The 22,231-nt window shown below is 36.5% G+C and overlaps 1 protein-coding gene across 2 annotated transcripts in view; it reads left to right on the forward strand.

Moving 5' to 3' along the window:
- Nucleotides 1-22,231, forward strand: part of SH2D4B (SH2 domain containing 4B) — an 88,975-nt gene that overhangs the window by 51,392 nt on the left and 15,352 nt on the right. The gene's annotated exons all lie outside the window — the stretch shown is intronic.

Below are 22,231 nucleotides of genomic sequence, written 5' to 3' on the forward strand. Positions count from 1 at the left end.
TTAGCAATGATCTTTATATTTGTTATACGTAAACATGAAAAAAAAGAATTCTGGCTTAATAGCTGACATAATTGAGGGACTGGAAAGACTTTAAAGTTAAATCTCAATATTTTTTCAGTGCTGCTTTTGGTGAGTCTGGTATTTCTTTGTTCAAAGCACTAAGTTCTGACCTCGATCCTATTTTCATGATTCTCTAAGCATCAGATGAAGATGTGTGGGTGTTCTAAGCTGAACCAGGCAAGGAAGATTTCTGAACAAGTTTAGTCTTTCATATATTTCAGATTTTTTTTTTTATGATACGCAAATCCTTATGTGTTAAAAGACATCAGCAAGCTGCTGTTTTCATTGGCTTAATTAGTCAAAGACACTGAAGTCAGTCATGAATAGCTTGCAAATGCTACATACTTCCATTTCTAATGAACAATGATGCAGACAGGGTTTTTTGTTTTCTTACAAAAGACATTTGGTGTGGTTTCTTTCTGAGAGACAAACTGATTAAAATTTCATCTGTGGACATTTTTCAAAAATATTTTCAACCATGATCTTTTTGTGTGGTCTAATGGTAAATGTTTTCCCTGCTTGTGGGAAGTTCACATCCATATAAATTGACATGAGCAGTTATGAACGTAATTCACGCCTTAAGTTAAGAAGGCATCTGGGCTTGAGCTACTACCTGTGCAGTTGTTCTACTGACTTCAGTGGCTTTTGGATTATCTGTTTATCACTGCTAGAACTGAGGAATTAATGATCTTTCTTTAGTTTCTCAGATCATGCTGTTCATATCTTAAGAAACTGTGACTATCCAATGACATTTATAAAAGTGAGCGAAGTACCTCATTTGTCCTCCTCCCACTCAAGGAGCCTGACAAAGATAATTAAGATAGATTCCCAGCACAGAGCTCAGTGGTTTTCTTTGCAGAGATCCACACGAATGCTGCTTTGGTAAATATTTGCTGTGTTAGCTCCTTTAGCTTCTGCAGCTCTGGTCAGATTCATCGTAATCTCAGCACAACTCAGCTGCCTTGTAACTCTTCTGGAGTGGTGGAAACTAAACATCAGGTTGTTACAGATGTAGTAGTCAATGTTTTGTAGTGTTATGTAGTGTCTAATCTACATTTTGTAATGTAGACAAACTTTGAGGAAAAACAAACAAACAAAGAGCAAAATATTAGAAAGTATTAACATACTTTAACTTCTTTTTTCCAGAAGAAAACCCCTTCTTCATTGAATTGGCCTCCAATTCGGGGGCAGGTGGGAAGGGGAAGGCAACCAAAAACTTTTGATCCAACCAAAAATCTTTTTTCTATTCTTTATTTACTTCTTATTAAAATAAAGATTGTGACTTCTATTGTATAGTCCTATTTAGGATCTTCTCTGTGTTGTTGTTTTGTATTGTATTCAGGGAACCAGGACATATATATACATTTTTTCTGTATGAACAAAAATACAGCAGAATGTATCTGGCTTGTATAAGAAATTGGCAATACAAATGAAAGCCATTCTGCAAAACCCAGAATTATGGCTAACCACTTGAGTCAATGGGACAATAATACGATCATCATTTGGATAGGTGGATGTTTCTGTGGAAAGAACTGCTGCCTAGTATTTAATGTTATCTAGTATTATGATGACAGGTTCTTAAAACCTCAAACATCTCTCAAAACAGGTATAATCAGGTCCTTCACATCCTTGAACAACTTCTGTATTTTCTTATATCCCAGTTTTGGACCATAAAATGGGAGGATAATATTCTGCCTCACGTTAAAGGCTTTTTGAATGCAATGCACTAAGAGAGCTATTACGGCAGTACTGAAAAAGTAGATATCAGTTTGTTACAGAATTACATGTTTCTGCCGAGGTCAATAGACCTTTGCTTACCTGCTATGACTGTCAGGTTGTTCAGTTTTTTAGCTAAAGTTAGGCGTTAGCTGATTCACTGTCTTCAAATTGTACTATGGACATACGATATTTTGTAATTATGCAGAGATGAAGGTTTGAGACAGATGTGTTTGGCTAAAATAACAAAGTCCAAATAATAATGCAAAAATGTCTTTACCCTCATATATTTGGCATATTTCCCACGTTAAGTCATCAAACTGATCTGGATTCTGTTTTAAAATATATATTGTCTAGTGCATTTTCATGATATGTGAAACAGGGTTAACATATGGCATACTTAATGTACCTGAAGTTTTCCTTTTGTCCTCATTTGAAGAATCACTACAAAATGTTTCATTTGAAGTGGAGTGGTAAAATCTGTAGTAAAGAAAAGTCTTTTCAAATCTGAGCATTTCCTTCCTTATTCACAAAAAGTTACTTCTTAAATGAATATCAGCTTCAACTTCATCCATCTTTATTTGTCTCTTGAAATTAGCATGTTATCTGCACTTCACTAATATGTTTTTAGCTCATTTTGAATAGGCTTTTCTGTTTTCTTGATTGAAAAAATTACCATGTTAAAGATACAAACTGTAATGTTCAGCTGAATTTTGGATGTAAATTCTATTATTTTTGCTATGTTTGAATAATAGATCCTTGCCAAAAACTGGATCATTCACCCCTTCAATAAAGGATAACTTTTTTTAAAATTTGTAAAGAAAAAAATGTTATTTTAAAATATCTCTTTTAAAATGTTATTTATAACTTAAAGCCATCTTTAAGCCCCTCAGAAACCATAACATTAGATGATCTTTAATTCATTTGGGTTGGGAAGCAACGAACCTTTTTTCAAAGTGGCTTATGCTCACTTAGTGGCCACAGTGCAATGATACTCAGTTCTCAAACTGCTAAAATAAAGGAGAATCAGAGCAAGCGATTAAGGTGTCACTGAGACTGTCCTGGGATATAAGGTAATTGGTGTCTAAATCTTTTGTACAAAAACCAGCTGTTTCTTTTGTATTGTTTAATAGTTGCCTTAGGTTTCAGTGAAAAGAATTATGCCTTCAGTTTTTTGACTATGAAAACTAAGAAACTGGTCTAAATTTAGTTAAAGGTAAATTCTCATCATTTTGATAACCAAGAAGTTAATAATCATATTCAGATTTCTTACCTGCTAATTGATGAATATGGGCAAATGAATTTAACTTACAAGGCCATCCTAATGTTGTATCAAGATGTATGAAACTTTTTTGTAAATCTGAATTCAGAACATGCTTTGCCAAGATCTCAGTTGCTGCTACACTTTGAAAGCGAGGAAGTAATTTGGTGTTTAGGATGGGAGGTCTGTCTCTCAAAAGGGCTAGAAAGGGAGACACGCTCTTTCTTTTGGCCAAATTTAGCTTTGGACTCGAATTTTCTTTTCAAACCTCTGTGTGACCCATGCCAAGTAAAGGGAAAGTTACCAGCCTTCCCTATATGTTAAAGAGTTTTGCCAAACTCTATCACAGTCATTAGCAAATTGTAGTTTTCAGTTTACTACAGACATAAGACACTGGGAATAGAATTCCATATGGCAACAAAACTAGAGGCCTCTTCCTTCCGTAAGTAAGGATGCTGGTGGCTGAGACAGATGATGTTGCCATTTGTTTGCTCTGTCTTTCATTTGTCCTTTAACCTTTCTCTTTTGCTTGAAATCTGTTTCAGCATTATTTTTTTTTCCATTCCCACTGGTTTGTCAGCTATTATTTTTGATATTTTTTATATTTTTTTAACTTCAGATGTTAGACTTTTTGCTCTCACATATTCTGTTCTGCATTTGGTTATTTTCCATTCAGAACATAGGAGTGTTACTGTTTGCAGGAGGGCTGATCTCTAAATATTTCCCCAGCTTTAGTTGAGACCAATGTTTTAGGATTGTTGATGTTATTTATCCATGATATAAAAGGGATCTCTCAGATGTATAGCAAGGATAATACAGTATGAGAAAATGAGGAATTTATTCATTGCCAGTCTGTGAGGTGGCTGTATGCATGTTCACTAGGCATCTACTGCAGCACTATCTGATCTCTACTTGCCTTCAGGTTGAAAGGAAAGTTCAGAGGCTGATATCACAGATCTGGAAACATGAGGTAGTTGCCCTGAAGGTTGTACCTTTAAAATGTAATTGCAGTAGCATGGTTCCTATTGTGGAGAACTATTTTATCAAGGCAAATCAGCATGGCAGTGCAGTTACTCGCTAAAGGAGTGGCAAGCTGTGAACCAGCTGATCAGAGCAAGTTGAAGGATGGATTGAAAAAAGCTGAGAGGAGGAGAAGCTGAGTAATCCTTGAGGTCAGGGGAGCCAGGGAAGACAATTTTCAGTTTAACAAGATCATGTTGCAAATGTTTATAGATCAAGGTATAATTTCAGGTGGCTAATATTGTTTTCAGGAAGAAACTTGTTTTCAAGAGGAAAATCTAGCAGACCTAAATAGTGACTGGTTCTGCAAATCAGATGCTCTCAGTAAAGGATTCAAGACTTAGTATTTCTGAAAGTCTACTAATTTTGAGTCCTTGAACAGCAGCAGCAACACTGGGCATATTGGTAGAGCTGAAATGTGGGAAATATAGCTTATAAAATATAGCTTGTATAGCAATATTTTCTAAGGGACACAGAAATCGCAGTGGTTTGAAAAACATCTAACAGTGAATACAGTTTGCTGTTTTGAACATAAAAGCACACTTTTTCTTCTGCTCTTGAAGAAGAACCTTCCAGTCATTCATAAATGCATGTTAGGAAGATGTAAAGCAAGTGTTGTAAATCCAGCAAAAGTACAGCCTTCTTGGTATTAATGTTCTATTTTCTAATTCACTGCTTTATCGTTATGTAGCTTTTACTTCTCTCTGAGAAAGTGCACAGATAGATTCTCTGCTTAAGTAAACTGAGCCCCCCCCCCAGGGGTCTGGGATTTTTTTTTACTTCTAGAATTGTTGTTGATAGGGTACTTTGTTAGGAAGAAGATACAAGATCTTGTTAAAAACCTCCTGAATTCATTGAGGGCTTTTCCACTGTCTTCCACAGGCCTTGAAAGACACATCCAAAAAATAGCTATATGCAAAGCTTGCTATCTAAAACATCCTGTGATTGGGAAACACCTGGAATGGAATGAGAGAATTCCTGACTTGAATGATAAAAATAGCTAAAATAAAAGTTGACAATTACAATGTACCCGTTATCTTGCACACATTTGCAGGACAGCTCTGGGTCTCTAATTTATGCAAGTGAATGAAGAAGGGGAAGTGTGAGATTAAAAAAGAGTTACAGAATATAAAAATTTATTTTGAACAACTGTCTGGGAAGGATTAAAAAAAAGATGACTTTCGAGATGATAGATTGAGAAGAGACTATGTCTACTCCCTTTATCAAAAAGGTAGATTTCTGTTTTCTACTCTGTCAGCCTGTTCTCAAAGAGAGAGGGCTGACACAGTTGTGAACAGCAGTTCGAATGTCTGTAGACTTTGTGGCTTAGGACTGCTGCAGGGATACACCCAGGTCAAGACAGGCTGATAGTTATTGCCACCTGGTTGATTTTTTGTAAAACAAGTAATGCCACAGTCATTCAGTATTAAACACCATTCCTAATCTGTGTGAATTTCTCCAAAAACATCGTTAGGAATGAGTGTTACCTTTGCTGAGAATCTTGGCAGAAAGAACAGATATGGAATAAGTTTGGACACCAAATGACGCTCTCATCATGTAACCCTACATTAGAAAATGGGTTGAGACATACTGTTAGGCCTGAGTGGAGAGGCATGCACTGCTGTCACCCCCGTTGTCCCTGTTCTGTGCTTAAACAGAGCACATTAGTTTCCAAGGCTCCTTAGTCCCATGCTTTTCATCACTGCTGAATTCAGACACAGGGATGAATGTGATTCCTATCATGGTGGTTAGGCAGGATGAATGAAAGCCCTCTGTTGTATTAGATAAAGGGGTTGCTAAACACTGAAGGAGACAAGTCAGGCTGGAAAATCTCTGTCTAGCATTCGAAGGACTGATGATAGGCTCACTCTGGTTTTATACCGTGGCCTTTAAATAGTAATAATACTGTAATTTTACTTTACTTTGAAATAATTATAAAGCAGTAATGTTTATAACATACACATACAGATTTTATTGGGGCACTATACGTGAACCAGTTTGTCCTTGCACTTTTATATAAATCTATATGGGTGGTTTTACACATAGTTATTAGAGCCATGATCATCAGTTTACTTGCTGTGAGATGGAACGCTGGATTTATATTTCCAGAACATATTCCTATCAAACATCTACTGGACGTTCTGATAATATTTTTCAAAGATAGTGCAGTATTTGGAGTTAAGCAGTTAGATCCTTTGGTTGATTCTGGTACTTGACTATGGATGTCTCAAGTCAAGTCAGACCCATAACATATGACAAAATCCAAATACTTCATCAGCTTGAATTCAGTTCTCAGCTTCTTCCTTAAGAAACGAGAGGTGTTTTGCTGTTTTCTAAGAAATAAGGTGATCCTTCATATACTAAGTCATTCTACTTAGGTCATAATGATTGTTTCAGTCTGTCAGTTCTTTTGAAGGCTTTGGAATTGTTTTTCTAGTGCCATTACAGTTCCAAAGTGTCTACGCAGACAGGTTATTAGCAAACAAAATAAATGTTTTAGACTCATGGCTCCCCTTGGAAGGGAGCAAAGTATCAAAGTGAGGTAATGTGAGCTGTAACATGCTGCAAGGAGAAAGGAAGCACAAAAGAACAGCAGGGAAATTGTAGAATGAGGCAATTGAATAATTAATGTAAATAGGCTAATTGCTAATGTGAAATGAGCTTTCTTACTCTTTTACAATACCTTGTCCTTCTTGACTCCTTTTTAACTGGAAGCTATATTCTAAAGATTAGGCATGTTCTAAAGATAGAAGGTAGCAACTTTTCTGAACAGGTATTGTAGACACTAAAAATGAGAGATAATAAAGAGCGTGTGACCACACAGGGGAAACAGGTTTGATGAAGTGTTAATGGTTTCATGGATACAAACAGGTCAGGTGCAGTGCCCATACAGTGCACTGCTAGTCAAAGATTAAAAAAAAAAAAAAAAAAAGTAAAATATCCTTTCTGGTTTGAAGTTTGTGCCAGACAATTCTTTGCACTTGTGAAGAATATGCACCAGCTTTTTCATAGAGTTTACTTCCAGGTTAATTTACTAATCTCTTAATGAAAAAATATTTTGCTATTGAAAATCAAATTGGTTTACGTTCTGAAGACTTCTTGCCCCCTTTATTTAAAACACTTTAAGATTTTCTTCTCCATGTGCTGCTATTAGAGCATGACATAGTGAGCAATTATGATTTCATTTAGTAAGCCATCGTGGTAGCTTAATGCATTTACCTGTAATTTTACATTACAGTTCTGTCTTCTATCTCCCTATTGAACTGGACTGTGTCTGAGTAGATTTCTCTATTACTGCAGCTCCTTCAGTTCTTCAGTTAGGCTTTCTTTATCACATTACAAAAAAACAAAAAAGAAGAGGCGTTCCTGAAAAGAAAGCTCTGCTCTTAGTCTTTGGAAATGAAGAATAATTTCTAAAAGACAAGTGATACAAAAGCATGAGTTACTTGGAAGAAATCATATATAAAGACTTAAAACTGACCCATTTTAAAGAAAATCTGGAACATTAGATTCAAATAAAAAGCCCTGACATCTGCCAAGGTTGTTTATGCTAAGACTGGAAGAAATTATGATGACTGTTTATGGTGACCAAAGTGAATGCAGAAGGCCTTGTTCATCTGTCCAGCAGCCTGAATCTGAGCTATGGTATCCTTTTACATATATTGTAGTCTGTTCCTTACATGCTGGATCATGCTTTCTCCTTTCAATGTCAGTTGTATATGTATTAATTGGTTGGTTAGTTTATCCACACACAAGGTGCCCTTACATGTCAGTCGCTACCAGCACAAGACATTCAGCTCATACTGCATATCTTTAAATGCTGTACCTGGATGTTTCCTGATCACCCCCTCTAGTATATCACAGGTGTCCTGCGTAGAACCTTGTTAGTCTTGGATGAATTGCTGATATCCTTCTTATTGTTAGTCCCTATCTAACTGTTTATCAGCCATGCCTCCAGCTCTTGTTCCTTTGCCTGCACACTTACAATAACATAATATATTTTCATCATATATAATATCCATATATTTTCTTCAGCTTATGCTAGACTAAGTTATATTTATTATTTTATCTGCAGCTTTTTCTGTTTAAAGCACAGCAAATAATTGGAAACCCAAGGTCAGAAAATTTTCCTGGTTTCCCAGCCGATGACCTTCTTACTGGTCCTACTGTCATGCTATGCAAAGTATTGAAACCACAGTCCTATTGATCCAGCCTCAAGGCAAAAGATTACAAGTTATTATTTCAACAGCTCCTTTGAAATAATGGTATTTTCCTGCTAAGCAAACACAAGTCTCTCAAACAGGGTATCAGCAGGTATGGTGTGTAGTCATGTAGAGGAGAAAAGCATGCAACTGCACAAAATTATGTTACTGGTTTAGCTCAACTCCAGTTCACCCAGTTAGGAGCAGATTGTGACATTTAAACCACTTTCACCACAGGAGATAAACATTAGGAGGTTATATGAAAACAAAGGGATGAGATTTCTGCAACTAACCCGTATGTGCAACTTCACCATGTGACACTGGCATGGAGGCAGAATGAGATGAAGTGTGGGGAACATAAATTTTCCCTTCCCCTGCAAAAGTTAAGGGAATGACAGCTCCCTTTCTTCCCTCTTGGATTTCAGAAAGGTCAGTTCTTCCTTCTTCTCATGGCCTTTCAGTGAATGGGACTGTCAAATCACAAACTCATTAATCTTTTTAAGAGGTAAAACTCTAAAAGAGCTATGTGGATTAGCACGCTGATTAGCATTGGCTCTGACTGGATCATACCCTACCTCTCTGTCCAAGATTAGCATCTCTAATGTAATACACAACAGTTCTTAATCCAGGATAGGGAGGACTCAGATCTAAATTATATATAATTCCATGGAACATTCTGCCACTGCTGTTACCACTGCTTCTCACAATTAAACACAGCATGGGTCTTTCATGAGTGCATGTGGTTATTGCAAATTCATTCCAGTATGCTTGCTAAAAAGAATCTTTTGTACTTGAAGTGAGCTGCAAACATTTATAGATATTTCAATCCAAGATACAAGAAAGTAATAGTTCATTAGTCATGGGACAGAGCTCCCTCTCCTATTTTCTCTCTTAACCATGCTACTGTTTGCAGGGTGGGGACGGAAGCTCTGAGAGCTAAGATGGTGGTAGCAACAAATGATTCTGCACACTTGCTGTCCGTGTGCAGATCCTCTTGTCATGTAAACTGGAATAGTCCCATTGATGAAATTTAGCATAAATGAAAGACTCTTAATTCCAGACTTTGTATTAGAAATTAAGTAAAAAATTCTGTTTGCTTCTGTTTGTAACTTTTTCAGAACCTCACATGAAGTTGGTCCCTCCACTGAAGACATTTCTGCTTACTAAGTAGTGGCTTCAAACACCTAATTCAGATTATCCTGCTGTGAGTTTGAGCCTAGCTGCTAGCTTACTTACCTTAATTCCAGTGCTGGTAGGAAATGAGGCTATTTAGTGGCTGGTTTTTAGTGGCTTAATGGAGAACTGGGTCAAACCCCAGAGGATGTCCAGAACTGGATCATTGTAAGAGCTTCATGTGGTTATACTGCCGCTTATTAGGTGTGAAGTTTTTACTATCCCAATGTTATTCTCATTTGACTTTCAAGAGTGCTTCAGTGTCTGGTTCACTTTATCGAGTGATTAAAGGTAACTTTTTCCCCTGAGGAACAGTACACTAAATCAATATGCAAGAATGTTGCAAGCAGCTAGAAAGCCCTGTAATTAACAAAGTTAGCTTAAAGATCGCAAATCTAGCCAAGTGTGTGAGAAGAAAAATTAGTTATCAAAATTAACCCTAGATTTATTTTTCTTTGAGCTGGATAAAGAAGTATAGTTTCTTAAGTACTTACAGAAAATAGCACAATCAAACTGCTTTACAGAAATCTATCTGGAACTGCTATTTTAATTTGAGTATGGGAAAATACTCCAGATATAGCATGATTTAAATTTGTATACCTTTTAGCAATAAAAGTTCTAACGATTACTTGATTAAAAAACATGTAGAAAGATTTCTTCTAAGCTCAGCGATGTCATCTGGAAGATTCTCACAGATGTAAATAGATTTCAGATTTGACTGCTAATGTACCTAAAAAATGTACGCATTCTTAAACCTTACACAAATGGAATATATTTGAGGCAAAACCATTTTCCTTCACCTATGAAAAAAGCATGAAAAGCAAAGACCACAGTATATTTTCTGCTTAGTTATCTGTTGTAACATCAGCTGTAAAATTTGAATTCCAGGGCTCCATGTTAACTGTGACTTTTATTTTTCTCCTTTTATTGAGTGAGCTCTGCTGACACTGTGATTTGCATTACAGTTGTCATTTAGGTTTATGGAAAATGTATCTTGACAGCTTCTTTAACACCTATGAGATTATAGTGTTCTAGGTAAGCTGTAAGATATATGTGTTTTTGAAGACCATCATAGGCACATGTATTTGTACACATGTAAAGTTTTGCTACTTTTTGGATCTATTAATTTCATTGTAAAAAGAAGAAGGGCTGATTGGTTATTTTTGAGCATGATGTATTTTTGTTAATAACCAAGGGGGTTTTTTAGTATTTAAAAACGAATTGACAATGCATTCAACTGCTTTTCTTCTGTCTAATTCACAGTCAAGAACGTTATCTTTAAAGCCTCCTGAAAAGTTTTTATACCTTCTACTCACAAATCGTTGTGATTGCAGAGCTAATTGCACTGTATAACTGCTATTATCAGCTGATATCTACTCAGTGTATTCACGGTAGTGTGTCAAATTGGCTATAAACTGTGGGCCAAATTTATGACAATAGTCTACGTTCTTCCTGAAATTAATAGTTTCATGGTGGGACCATACAGCAACCTTCAGCTATGTCATAAGGTACAAGGAAACATACTATGGGAAGAGAGAAGCTGGAGCTTACTGCACCCTAGTGATGATGCCATTCTGGTCCCTACCCACCCGAATGAGCCCTGGGCTGACTTTCTAGGGCTGACGTAGAATGGACCCCAGAATCAAAGAGTCAGCTCTTGTTGTGCATGGAGCTGGAGGTCGAACTAGAGGTTTAATGAGTCTTGTTGGATGCAATGAAGAATCAAAATCTAGCTTCCATATACTCAGATAAAAAGCAAATTCAAATAGCATAGGTACATCAGTACAAATCAGTATCAATATAAAAAGGCTAGTGGAAAACATTAGCAACTCTAGCAAATTAGCAGCTTGTCAGAGGCTGTAATGTGATATTTTGTTTACTACCATGTAACTCAATTAACTTCTAGACATTTCAGTGTCCATTCATTGGACAAATGCTTTTACAGTGAGACCACTAAATTAATGAAGTTGTATTCATATTGCATTCCCAGCGTACTGAATGACTAATCAATACTAGCATAAAATAAAGCCATTTAAACTAGCAGTATACCAGGAAGACTCCCGAAGAAGGCTCTAAACATTCCTAATGCCCAAACCCATGATCAACCTAGATATCACCGCTCTGTTGTTAACCACTAGAATTACAAAACCTTTCCCAGACAGCTATGCATTTTGTATTACACTATTCAAGACGTTTGTTCACAGAAATTTGACATTTGCATAAAACTTACTAAGTATGGATGTATATGGAGAGATTTGGGTTTCAGTTTACCTACAAGCAGATTTTGAATATCTAATGGTCCTTACTGGTGTCAAAATCTTACTTCTCTGTTTCACAGTAGTAATTGTGAAGCTTGTTTGTTTTAGGTAGAATTGCAAATTAATTGCCTTTATGGAAAGTAATTTAAGTATTTTTTCAATATTATTTCTGCTGCAGAGATGCATCATATAGAGAACTATTTAAATCCATGGAAGCAGCAGTGACATCTGCTAGTCTAAAGCCAGTCCAGTTGTCTTCCTATTTATACCACTAGCAGGATCATTGTTCTTCAGATGTTCTTAAAATGTGCTTTCATTCAGTACATCTCATTTATTTTTTTTAAGTTTTATTCTAAATAGCATTAGGGTATATTTCCTGTTTGCCTGAAGCTGTAATCTATATTTTTGGTTGCTTTATTGCACCCAAATAAAATATGTCAAGCCTCTAATAAAGACAGTAAGTTCAGTTTCTAAGTCCATATTTGAAGTGTTGGGCTTTATCTTAGTTCACCAAGATTGTGAAAAAGTTGTGAAGATATTTTTAAACATACTTTGTTTTTGTAGTGAAGAAATTATACTACTTTTATATGGGACATATTGACAAGCTTTATGTCAGTTTGGAGAAGGAAAGAATGCCTGAGAATGACTCCTTTTTTTTTTTCCTTTTCAAGGGGTGAGCTTGAGAAAGCAGCACTGCTGATTTTCTCCGAATTTTAACCATTAAAAATTGCAGGCTTTTTATAATTTAGCTCATGACTGAATGCGCTGTTTTTCCCTTCTGGGTTTTTTGTATGGTTCTTGGAGAAGCTCTGATAAAGGCAGGAGTACCCATAAAATGTGGTGATATAGATAGGGCTGCTTTGCTTTTGTTTGCCTTTTTATAGCCAATCTCTGCATCATGCAGCCTCCAGTGCAATTAACTCCTGGTTTAAAAATCTTGTTCATTTTGCTACTTCTCGCTTGGCTTGATGAAATTTGCCAGTAGCTTCCTATTATCTAACTAATTTGTTCCTTTTCTTCATTTAGTAAATCCAGTGGCTATGTTTCATAGGTATTTACAGCTATGGCAATAGTGACAGAGGAAAACTGCACTAGGAGTTAATGTTGGTGTCTTACTTATTCCATTTAATATGAAATCATAGCATATTACAATTCTCAGTAATTTATTACTGTTATTATTAGAAAGCTTTTTGGCAGCTGGTTGTCTCAGTCCAGTCTGTGTGGACAAGGGCCTGATTTTTTAATTTCTCTGTATTTTCTGTACTCAATTACGTGATGGATAAATGGGTATAATGGGTCACAAGACCGCCTCAGAATAAATGAGTGCAAACATACGAGGCAAATGCAAATCAGGCCCTAACTGTTCTGCCAGAGTTTATGTTGATTTATTATATCGTTTATTCAGTATAATGTCATAGTCGCAGCCTAGACATTAAGAATTTCATGGGCACTGAATTAAATCCCCTGTTTTCCTCTAGAAGTGGCATATTCATGATAAAGCATGCAAATGGTGGGGTAGCCACAGTGGACTTTTTTAATGAACGTGCATTATTGCTTTCTGTTCTATACATCCTGAAGTGTGGCCACGTTTTTAGAAGAGGGGCTGGTTACACGAAAGATCCAGTCTGCATTTGGAAACATAAATGATTGTTTGCCTAAGCATCCATGTATTCACAATTCAGAAGCACCAAAAATGTTTTACATATCGATACTGTAAGACTATAAGTGAAACCATATATAATTGGTTTTAGCATATTGTGGTTTTCTTATATCAAAATTATTTGAGGACAGAAAGAAACATCTTACTCCTTAAGAAACATCAATATATTAAGATGTGTAGTACAGAAGCAGAACCTGGTGCCAAAATAAATATATTGTATAATTTTTAGCATTTAATTTTTTAAATAGTGCTTATGGAATTACATGTTTTATAAAGTATTCCACACTCCAGTCAATAATGCTTATTTCGGAGCTAGGAAAAATATGTATGAATACGCATGCTGTTTTAAAGGATTGCATAGTTTATCCTTCTAGGTAGAAGTTTTGTGCTTTACTTGTCTGTCTTGTCAAGATTAAACACCTGTTGATTTGCAAGTACAAGTATTTCTTCTGGCACTGGTTTTCAAAGAAAATCTTGGTGGTTAAAGGTACATATCTAGTTCAGTGACGGGAGAAGTGGCAAGCTGATAAAAATGTGATGAGACATGTTTTTTTCAGAAGTGCTGTCTGAGACTGGCAGTAGTTTTAACGCTTGCAATTTTTCATACTCATCTTCCACTTGCAGAAAGTGGGAAATGGTAACATTTACACACACTAAGTGAGCAGGTGTGTAGAGTTTTAAGTTCCAAATGCAGCTTTCATGGCAAATCAATAAACCTGCACTCAATTCTGATTCTAATGCCTTCAGCATCTGAAGTGTTCAGCAACTGATGATTTTGAATTGCAAATAATTTATACTTTTATACGAATATTTCTTCAAGCCTTTGATTCAAGAAGAATTCTCCCCAACCTCACAAACATTTCTCAGTTTCTGTGTGTTCAGAACTGTACCTCCCAACTCTCCTTCAGCAGCTATCCATCAGCCAGTAATGGGCTCTTTGAAACCATGTATCTGCAGGAATGTCATCCCAGCCAAGGCTATTTAGTAGTAGTGCTGTTCCATGCGCTATTCTCGTCTTCGGTCCATGTGTTCCCCCTGGAGTGTCATCTAGCAGTGTTGCCTCAGAGTAGGTTGTACAAAGCCAGGCAGGGGCTACAAAGAGACTATCTTTAACTAATTCTTCTACTTTGCCATTTTACAGAAATCTAAAGCAAGCAAAAATGTCACTGTGGGCTTTATTTTGTTTTGTGCAATTGGTTTGGTAAAAGTTCAGTCTTCCATGTTTTTTCATGTCCATGCTGCCCTCAGAAGTATTTAGGAGGAACAAGGACTTATGATGGCTGGAGTTATGAGAACATAAATAGATCCCAGGAGGGCTTTTGCTCTCTCATCTTCTCCTCTCACAGATCAGGTTTCTCATCTTTTTCCTTGAGTTAGATCTCATTTGCATACCAGAAGATTTTTCTCTCTCATTTTCAAATTCAGCAAAATTTGAGGATTTAAATGAGAAGTAAAAAGGTGAGTAATGTAAACAAGTGAAGTGGATAAGAAGTGCTTGCAAATGATGCCCACAAGCTAGAATTTCCCTTTCTTTTTCCTCTGTTGCTTGCAAGACCAAGACTGAATGAATGCAAATATTTTGTCTGCCTGGAGAAAGGATGGTGAATACTGGCCATTAACCTTCTAAAAATCTGCCATGCTTTTCATTTTTCACAGAAAACACAGCATCAGTGACTGCTGTACAAGAACAGATGTGTTCCTCTTTGCTGGACCAGGATCAGAGCTTAAATCAGCTTCTTTGCTCTACCATGTTTTTGTGTCACACCACAGTACTATTTCTAGCCCTGTCAGGCTGCTCTAGTGAGGTATTTCTGTGTGCTTTACTGATAAAGCAAATTTAAATGTTTCAGAAGATACACTAAGGTCTTAATATCTACTTTGCATGTGCCACATCGCACATCTATCACAAAAGTTTGTTGATATAGTCTGTATAGTTGTCTATCTTTTTCACAGATAATAGAAATAAAAATTCAATCCCATCTGTATTGTAAGGAGGTAAACACATCCTACAGGAATAATATTTGTAACAAAGTTCCCTATTTGGATTAGTGTACTGATATTTTCTTGAAGCATGTTTGTTTCTTATTTGGAGTTTGCAGACATCCTCATGAATATGCTTATTTTCCATGCTCTTTGCAGGAAATGTCATCTTATCTATAACAGCATCTAGGATGCTTATATAGGCTTGGAAGTATTTACTGTTTGGTTTTTTTTTAAAAAAAAAAACCCAACACTTTCTTATTTTCCAGTCATCCTATCAGCAAAGAAAATTCATCATTATCAAGATTATTTGTACTGTTTATGTAAGGCATCCTGTTTAGGTGCTTGGAACCCCCCTGTTGTTGATCTTCCATTGACTTTACTAGAGCACAGAGGCTTCCAACTTTAGTCAGTGAAAATAATACAAAATTAAATATTCTTGCCCCTAAGTTTCTGTCAATTTACTCATCATAGATAGTAAACTACACACAGAGAATGTACTTTGAGAAACCACTGAAAATGGAATGGTTAACTGTTCCATTCTTGTGAATGAGCTTCTTTTCAGAAGCTGATCAGATGGGAAGAGAAAACTCACAAAAATTAAAGGGTAATAGCAGAGATTTAATGCGGGGATTTCAGGTCAGAAAGCCCATTTCTAAAGAAAAAAAATCAAGAAATATATGAGATAAAAGGTTAAAGGTCTTTTGTGCTACCTTTTCTCCTCTAATAGGTGACAATTAATAATGTACAAAGAGAAGAGAGAGTTTGAAATCTTTGTTTTCCTCCTGGCTAATGCATTCTATAGGCTTATCTGAAAGGAAGGAAAGAAAGAAACCAACACTATGCTTTGAGGAGACATTAACAGAAAAAATTATAGCTCTATTATACCAGTGGTGTATTCAGACAAGTAATGCAAATGCATATCTTTAACTTGCTGCAATGCTCGTTAGTGAATAAGGTGTAAATATTTTGACAGTGAGTATAAAGGGTTTTACAGTATTTGATGGTTTGGATATAGAATGAACTTTAAAGGAGACAATTAAGGGGTATATTTTCTGCAGAGTGCATAGGGAATTACCTGTGAGCCACACTGGCAACAATGGATGTACTACATCTGATTTTCTGTAAACCTGAAGAAAAATACCCATTATAACTGCATTACATGTTTAGATAGGATTTTCAAAGATTCCAGGGGAGTAAGGCACCCATTTCCTTCAGAATTTCAGTAGGTCTTTAATTGCTTTAAGGAATCTCAACCTTAGGGAATTAAGGCGGCTTCTGAGGTCTGAGTTTTCTTTATTCTAAGAACTGCTTTATCCTGACAGAACAGAAAGATGAGTCCATATTAGTTTAAAAAAAAAAAAAAAAGGAAAAAACCCAGCAAAACAGGCCTATATATTTTTACATATGATACTTTTCCTTCCTGTGTATAGAGGCTCAAGATAGTCCTATGTACCATGTAAGTCTTCAAGGAGAGCTTGTTTAGGGCATGGTGCATTATCAGTATGCCTTACCCTTGCCTGAAGGGATCTCTTGCCATCAGGAACACATTATTCCTCTGGGCCTTGGTTTTCTATACATGTCTGTAGGTAGCCCAGAGCATGCTTTCCATACTGAGCAAGGCCCACTGGGGAGGTAGCTGAGATTCACTGATGTGGTGTTTCCCAATTCTGCATATATCTTAAATGTACCAGCATGGTTACAAAGGAGAGGAATGGTGAAGAATGGGTAATGAACTCCTGCTCACCTTTCAACAGCACAGATTTATCTCTGTCTTAGGTATGTTACTGCATGCATTGCTTCTGCACTTGCGCAGAAGAAAAGGTGGTGAATATGGAACAAAGTAAGGTTCCTCCAGAGGCTCCCTAACCACTGTCACTTCACTTTGCCTATGTAGCTGAGAGAGGAGGCCAGCCCCGTACTGACCACGGAGTACTCAGATAAGCTATCTGTGACATGGCCAGTGAATTTCAAATGTGTATTTTACCTGTTGATTTCTAAATACATCCCAGCTTTGCCTCCCATTGCAGTTCTATGCAGACAGGAAGGTTTCAGTTTATTTGCTCATATTTTAGGTTTTGCTCTTTGTGACCTATTGCACACCTTTTCTCTATTATCAGCACAGAGGCCTATAGCCCCTTACTTAGTAACATTTATGGATACTGTGCTATTTACTAGGACTTAAATGAGATTGCCAACATGCAGCACAGCATGAAATATCTGCATTCTTACCAGCTCTAAGTAGCAAAAGCATTTTGTAGGAACTCAGCACCCCATGGCTCTTGGGCTCTTGCCATGACACTTGTGGCCAGGTTTTGAAAAAAACAAACAAACAAAAAAAACCCAACAACAAAACAAACTAATCCCAAACCAGTTATTGTACTGGTTTTTTTGTTTGTTTGGTTGGGTTTTGTCTTTTTTTTTTTAAACCTGGCCATTTATTTTGATGCCTAAATGGGAACAGACCTCTTTTGAAGATCTAGTCCCATGTGAGTTTATCCTGCATTAACAGCAGATGGTGAATAGCTTCAACAGCTTTGTTTCTATTACCGGCCATCTTTGATTTACTCCCTTGCTTTGCTTTTCAGTCTTTATTGCTTCTATTCTGAAATAACAGAGGCAGAGCTATTGTTATCTCTCAGCCATAGCTTTTCTCACACAATACTATTGATCTCTTCTTTCACTATTTGTTTTGTTGCACTACCCCAAAAAGTATTGTGACTAAAAGGAAGGAGAAGGAGAGGATGAAACATTTTTAATAGAGTGGCACACTGTAAGATCCTATTGCTGCAAATATTTGTGCATGTATTTAATTGTGCATGCTACTCCTGCTGTAAATGCTGGAGAAATTACAAGGTATGACCTAAATATATACGTTATCCTTTGGCTATTTCAGTTGCAGATCAGTCCATAAACGACCATAACTGATAACAGTGCTCTTTAAATTATATGTGACATCGGTAGTCTCAAGGGTAACATAAAGTATTCAGTCTAGACATCATAGTTTTGTAGATTAATAGTGTCCTTCCCAATGAACAACCATGAGTATGTTCAGTCAGCTTAAGAGTCCACATATAGACTTGCACCTGTGGGAGAGAATTGAAAAAGTCAACCTGAGGAAACTATTGCTCTGAGTGATGTAAAGACTGCTTTTCCCTGAGAGCATAAACTATAGCTGCTCTAGTTCTTGCACTGCAGGGAAGCAATCACTTCATCTTCCCTGCTTTTATGCTTTTGATCTTTCTGAGTGGTTGAAGGAGCTGTATTTTTCACTTTCTCTTAGACCAGAGCTGGTTGCTAGTGTCATGCATTCGAACATTTGTTTCAAGCCTTTACTGTCCCACCTTATTATGGCATCTAAAAAAGGTCAGATTTATTCTAAACCTTAGTCCCCCAGCTTGAGTTTTCATCTCAGATTGTGTTTGTTCCTCGTGTATATCTTCCTTTGCTGTGGGCTCTGAAATCTATGACCCCCTCCATTAGGTTCATAGACTAGTGTTCTAATAAGCTGTTCTTGCACTTCCTGACAGTGGTTTATGTTAATGCTGGCGTGCTAACACAGGCTGTCAGTTCTTCCTAAACCACACTGGCTGCAGTTGGATTAATCCCTTCTGAATTTCTGTTTACTTTTCTGATTATTTCCTTCAAACTGATTACCTTTTTTCATATTTTGGTCCCAAGTAGGTTGGGTCTTTACTCCCAACTACATGATTTTTATTATTATAATGATGTAGGCAGAAAAAACTATGACGTATTTTCCTCTCCTCAAATCAGAACTTTTCTGTTTTGATTAAAAATACCCAAGACCCTAAAATCTGTTCTATACAAATTTATTTTTAGGCTTTTATAGCGGTTTGTTCTGAAAATTTTTTCAGCTTTTTTGCAAGGTGAGGTGCAATCCAGCTTTTGACTCTCAAATTAAGTCTCAGAGAGAAGAAATTTATTTGGAAGTTTTTGGAAAATTCGCTTATTTATTCCCCTTTGGGAAACATTTTATTCCAAATGGTATAGTTACAATAATATGTCTGTCTAGTTCAGTTTTTGAGTTCCAAAAAATGGAAGGGATTGGCTGGTGCTTTGCAAACTGATCCTTCTAACCCTTGTGCCATTTTATCACTATCTTTCAAATTACTGTTTAGATCTGCCTGTATAATTAGAAAAATAAAGTCCTTTACATTACTCGGGAGTTACCTGCTAATTCCTCATAATTCCTTGTGTTTACTCATTTATTTATTGTTTACACTTGCTCTAGGTGTAATGAGTCTGTATGACCTTAACATGTGAATTATTCATGTAATGATTGCCAGGAATATTTTTATTCATATGGGCTTTGATCTAATCCCATTGAAAACAAAGGAGATACTGGTATTGGCTTCTCTGTGTTTTGGATCCTGCTCCTAATTTTGATTGGTAACCTAAATCACACACTTCCCTGGTTAGATGTCTTAAGTTGTATAAGCAGGATGAGTCTCTTTCCTCTTCATTGATTACTTGTGAATATTCATAATTGTTCAACAAATCAATTTTGCATGAAATAGAAGGCTTTTCATAATGGTCATGAAAGCACTGTTGGCATGAATGCTCTCATTAATATTTATTCATGCCAGTATTTGTGACGCTTTTGCTCTGTGAGTAAAACCTCATGCACTAGAGTGTTTGAGATCAAGCTAATGAAAAAATATGAAAAGAGAGAACATCAGCTAAGCAAATAGCTTCTATTGCAGAAGGGTAAATGAACGCTTCTGGGCTGTGTTTGTACCTGCTGTCCCTCTAATCTTAGTAGACCTCTTGGCATATATAAATGCGCATATGCATATTAAAAATATCTTGATCATTAAAGGCCAAATTATCTTAATATATTGACATTGTTATTATACATGGTACATTAGACCACTGGTAGATTACAACAATGACATGATGTAACTTTATCTGTATAATCCAAAAACTAATTTTAGACTTCTAGTATATAGTCTTGCCTTGTTGGCAAAGTTTATCAGCTTTTCTAGTCTGGATTCATGCTTGTTATGGCATTCTCTTAGCAAATATTTATGTATTTCATCTCCTGAGTTTCACTCAAGGATGTATGTAGGATAATGCTGAGAGAAGAGTGGGAAGCTGAAGTGTCATTGCATAATATTTCAGAATAGCATTTTCTGCTATTGAGGCTGCCGTAAACTTGGAAGGCAGCATCAAGATTTCTTAGCTGTGCCCACTAAATTCATAAGGGACTCTCCAGTTCCCACGTGAGCTTAATATACTCTAAATGTTAGGGTGTTCTTTTTCCTTTTTGGAAGATTGGTGGCAGTAAAAAGAACATAATTAGAACCAAAATGTTAAGACTTGCCTATCATCTACAAATTTTCATTACAGGCACTGTATTTAAAAATGAAGCTGTTAATTAGGAACATGTCAGTTGGTGATGAATGTCCTATAATTTGAAATAACTGTCATCCAAAACGTTATTCTCTTGCTAAGAATCAAAAATGTTAATATGTATAAGCATTGCAAAACTAGAATGTTTAAGGTGGACAGGTAGATACATGTAACATGATAGATGCATGAAGTGAATCTGGGGGGCAGGGGGCTAAAACTCAAGCCAGCTGATAGGGTTTCCCTGCTTTCAAGAGGAGTTAGTTACACCTTTGATCCTCTCCCAGTCAAAACCCTACTGCTCTTTTACAGTTTGTTATGGACAACAGCAGTTTGTATACTCTGAGAGAAATTATTTGGCATGACAGGTAAAAGATGTAAGTGAGTTTCAGTGGGGTAGCTAATAGCTGTCCAAATACACTATTGTGTATTTGGCCACACAACGAGTTAAATGATACTGATGATAGATTAATTGTGAGGTATTTATTTAAATGACTGATTTGCAAACTTGTGCTTACGTGAAAGGATTACTGCTTTTGACACAGTGTTGGTTTACAGCAAGTGAAGTTGTTGCCTTTTTTTTTTTAAGAGATTAGAGAGAGGGGAAAATTAGCTTTCAAAGCATCGGTGGTTTCTCTTCCAGATAGTATTTCCAATTAATATCCTAACTAACACAAGTAAGAGCATCAGTGATTCTAAACCTCTCACCAGAGCCTTGGGAAACCAAAGTTTCTTGACTTCAGTTCAAACAATTTTAAATGTTCGTGTAGGGGTTTCACAGATGTTGTGTATTTCTCTACAGCTGTCTCAGGAGCGAGCAGTGCCACTCTTTTTCTAGTTGTCTTGAGAACAGTATAATGTTTTTTAAAGGGTGGAGGGAGACTTTCATTGCTGCAAACACCACCCACTGAAGAACTGAACCAGAGAAAAATAAAATAACTGGGAGGCAGAGACAGGGAGGAGGTGGTGGGGAGAGATGGTTTCTCATGAGCTGTTAACAGAATCAGGAGAGAAAAAAGGAAGAAAGCAGCTGGCTGATAATTTATTACACCATCTTTAACAGAAAAGAGAATGAAAACAAAAAAGAACTTGGCCGTGAGCAATGTAGCATTTCTCACCTACTCAATGTTATAAAGCGCCCAGAACAAAAATAAGGTCTGGCAAAGAAGATAACATCATGTGGAAGCCTGCAGTGTTTTAGCTCTACTGGTGGGAGTTGAGAGCAGGTGAACAGATTGTTTAGCATTAAACTAATCGATGTTAAATGCATTTCATATTATATGCCTGATAGTGATGGTCACTGAAACCTTAGACATACCCTAAGAATAATGTTCACCATATAATACAAACCCTCTTTTTTTACAACTCTCTTTTTTTTACAAACCCTCTATTTTTATAGGTGCTAAATTGTCTAGGCCACCTCATTCCCTAGCAGGCCTGCGTAACAGTTCTGACACTGCTTAGAGAAGGGGTAGTTGTAACAGCACCCAGTTCCTATCCCAAAAGTTACCAGCATGGTTTCAATCTAGAA

This window comes from Aquila chrysaetos, chromosome 11 (assembly GCF_900496995.4).
Source record: "Aquila chrysaetos chrysaetos chromosome 11, bAquChr1.4, whole genome shotgun sequence".
Lineage (NCBI taxonomy): Eukaryota > Metazoa > Chordata > Aves > Accipitriformes > Accipitridae > Aquila > Aquila chrysaetos.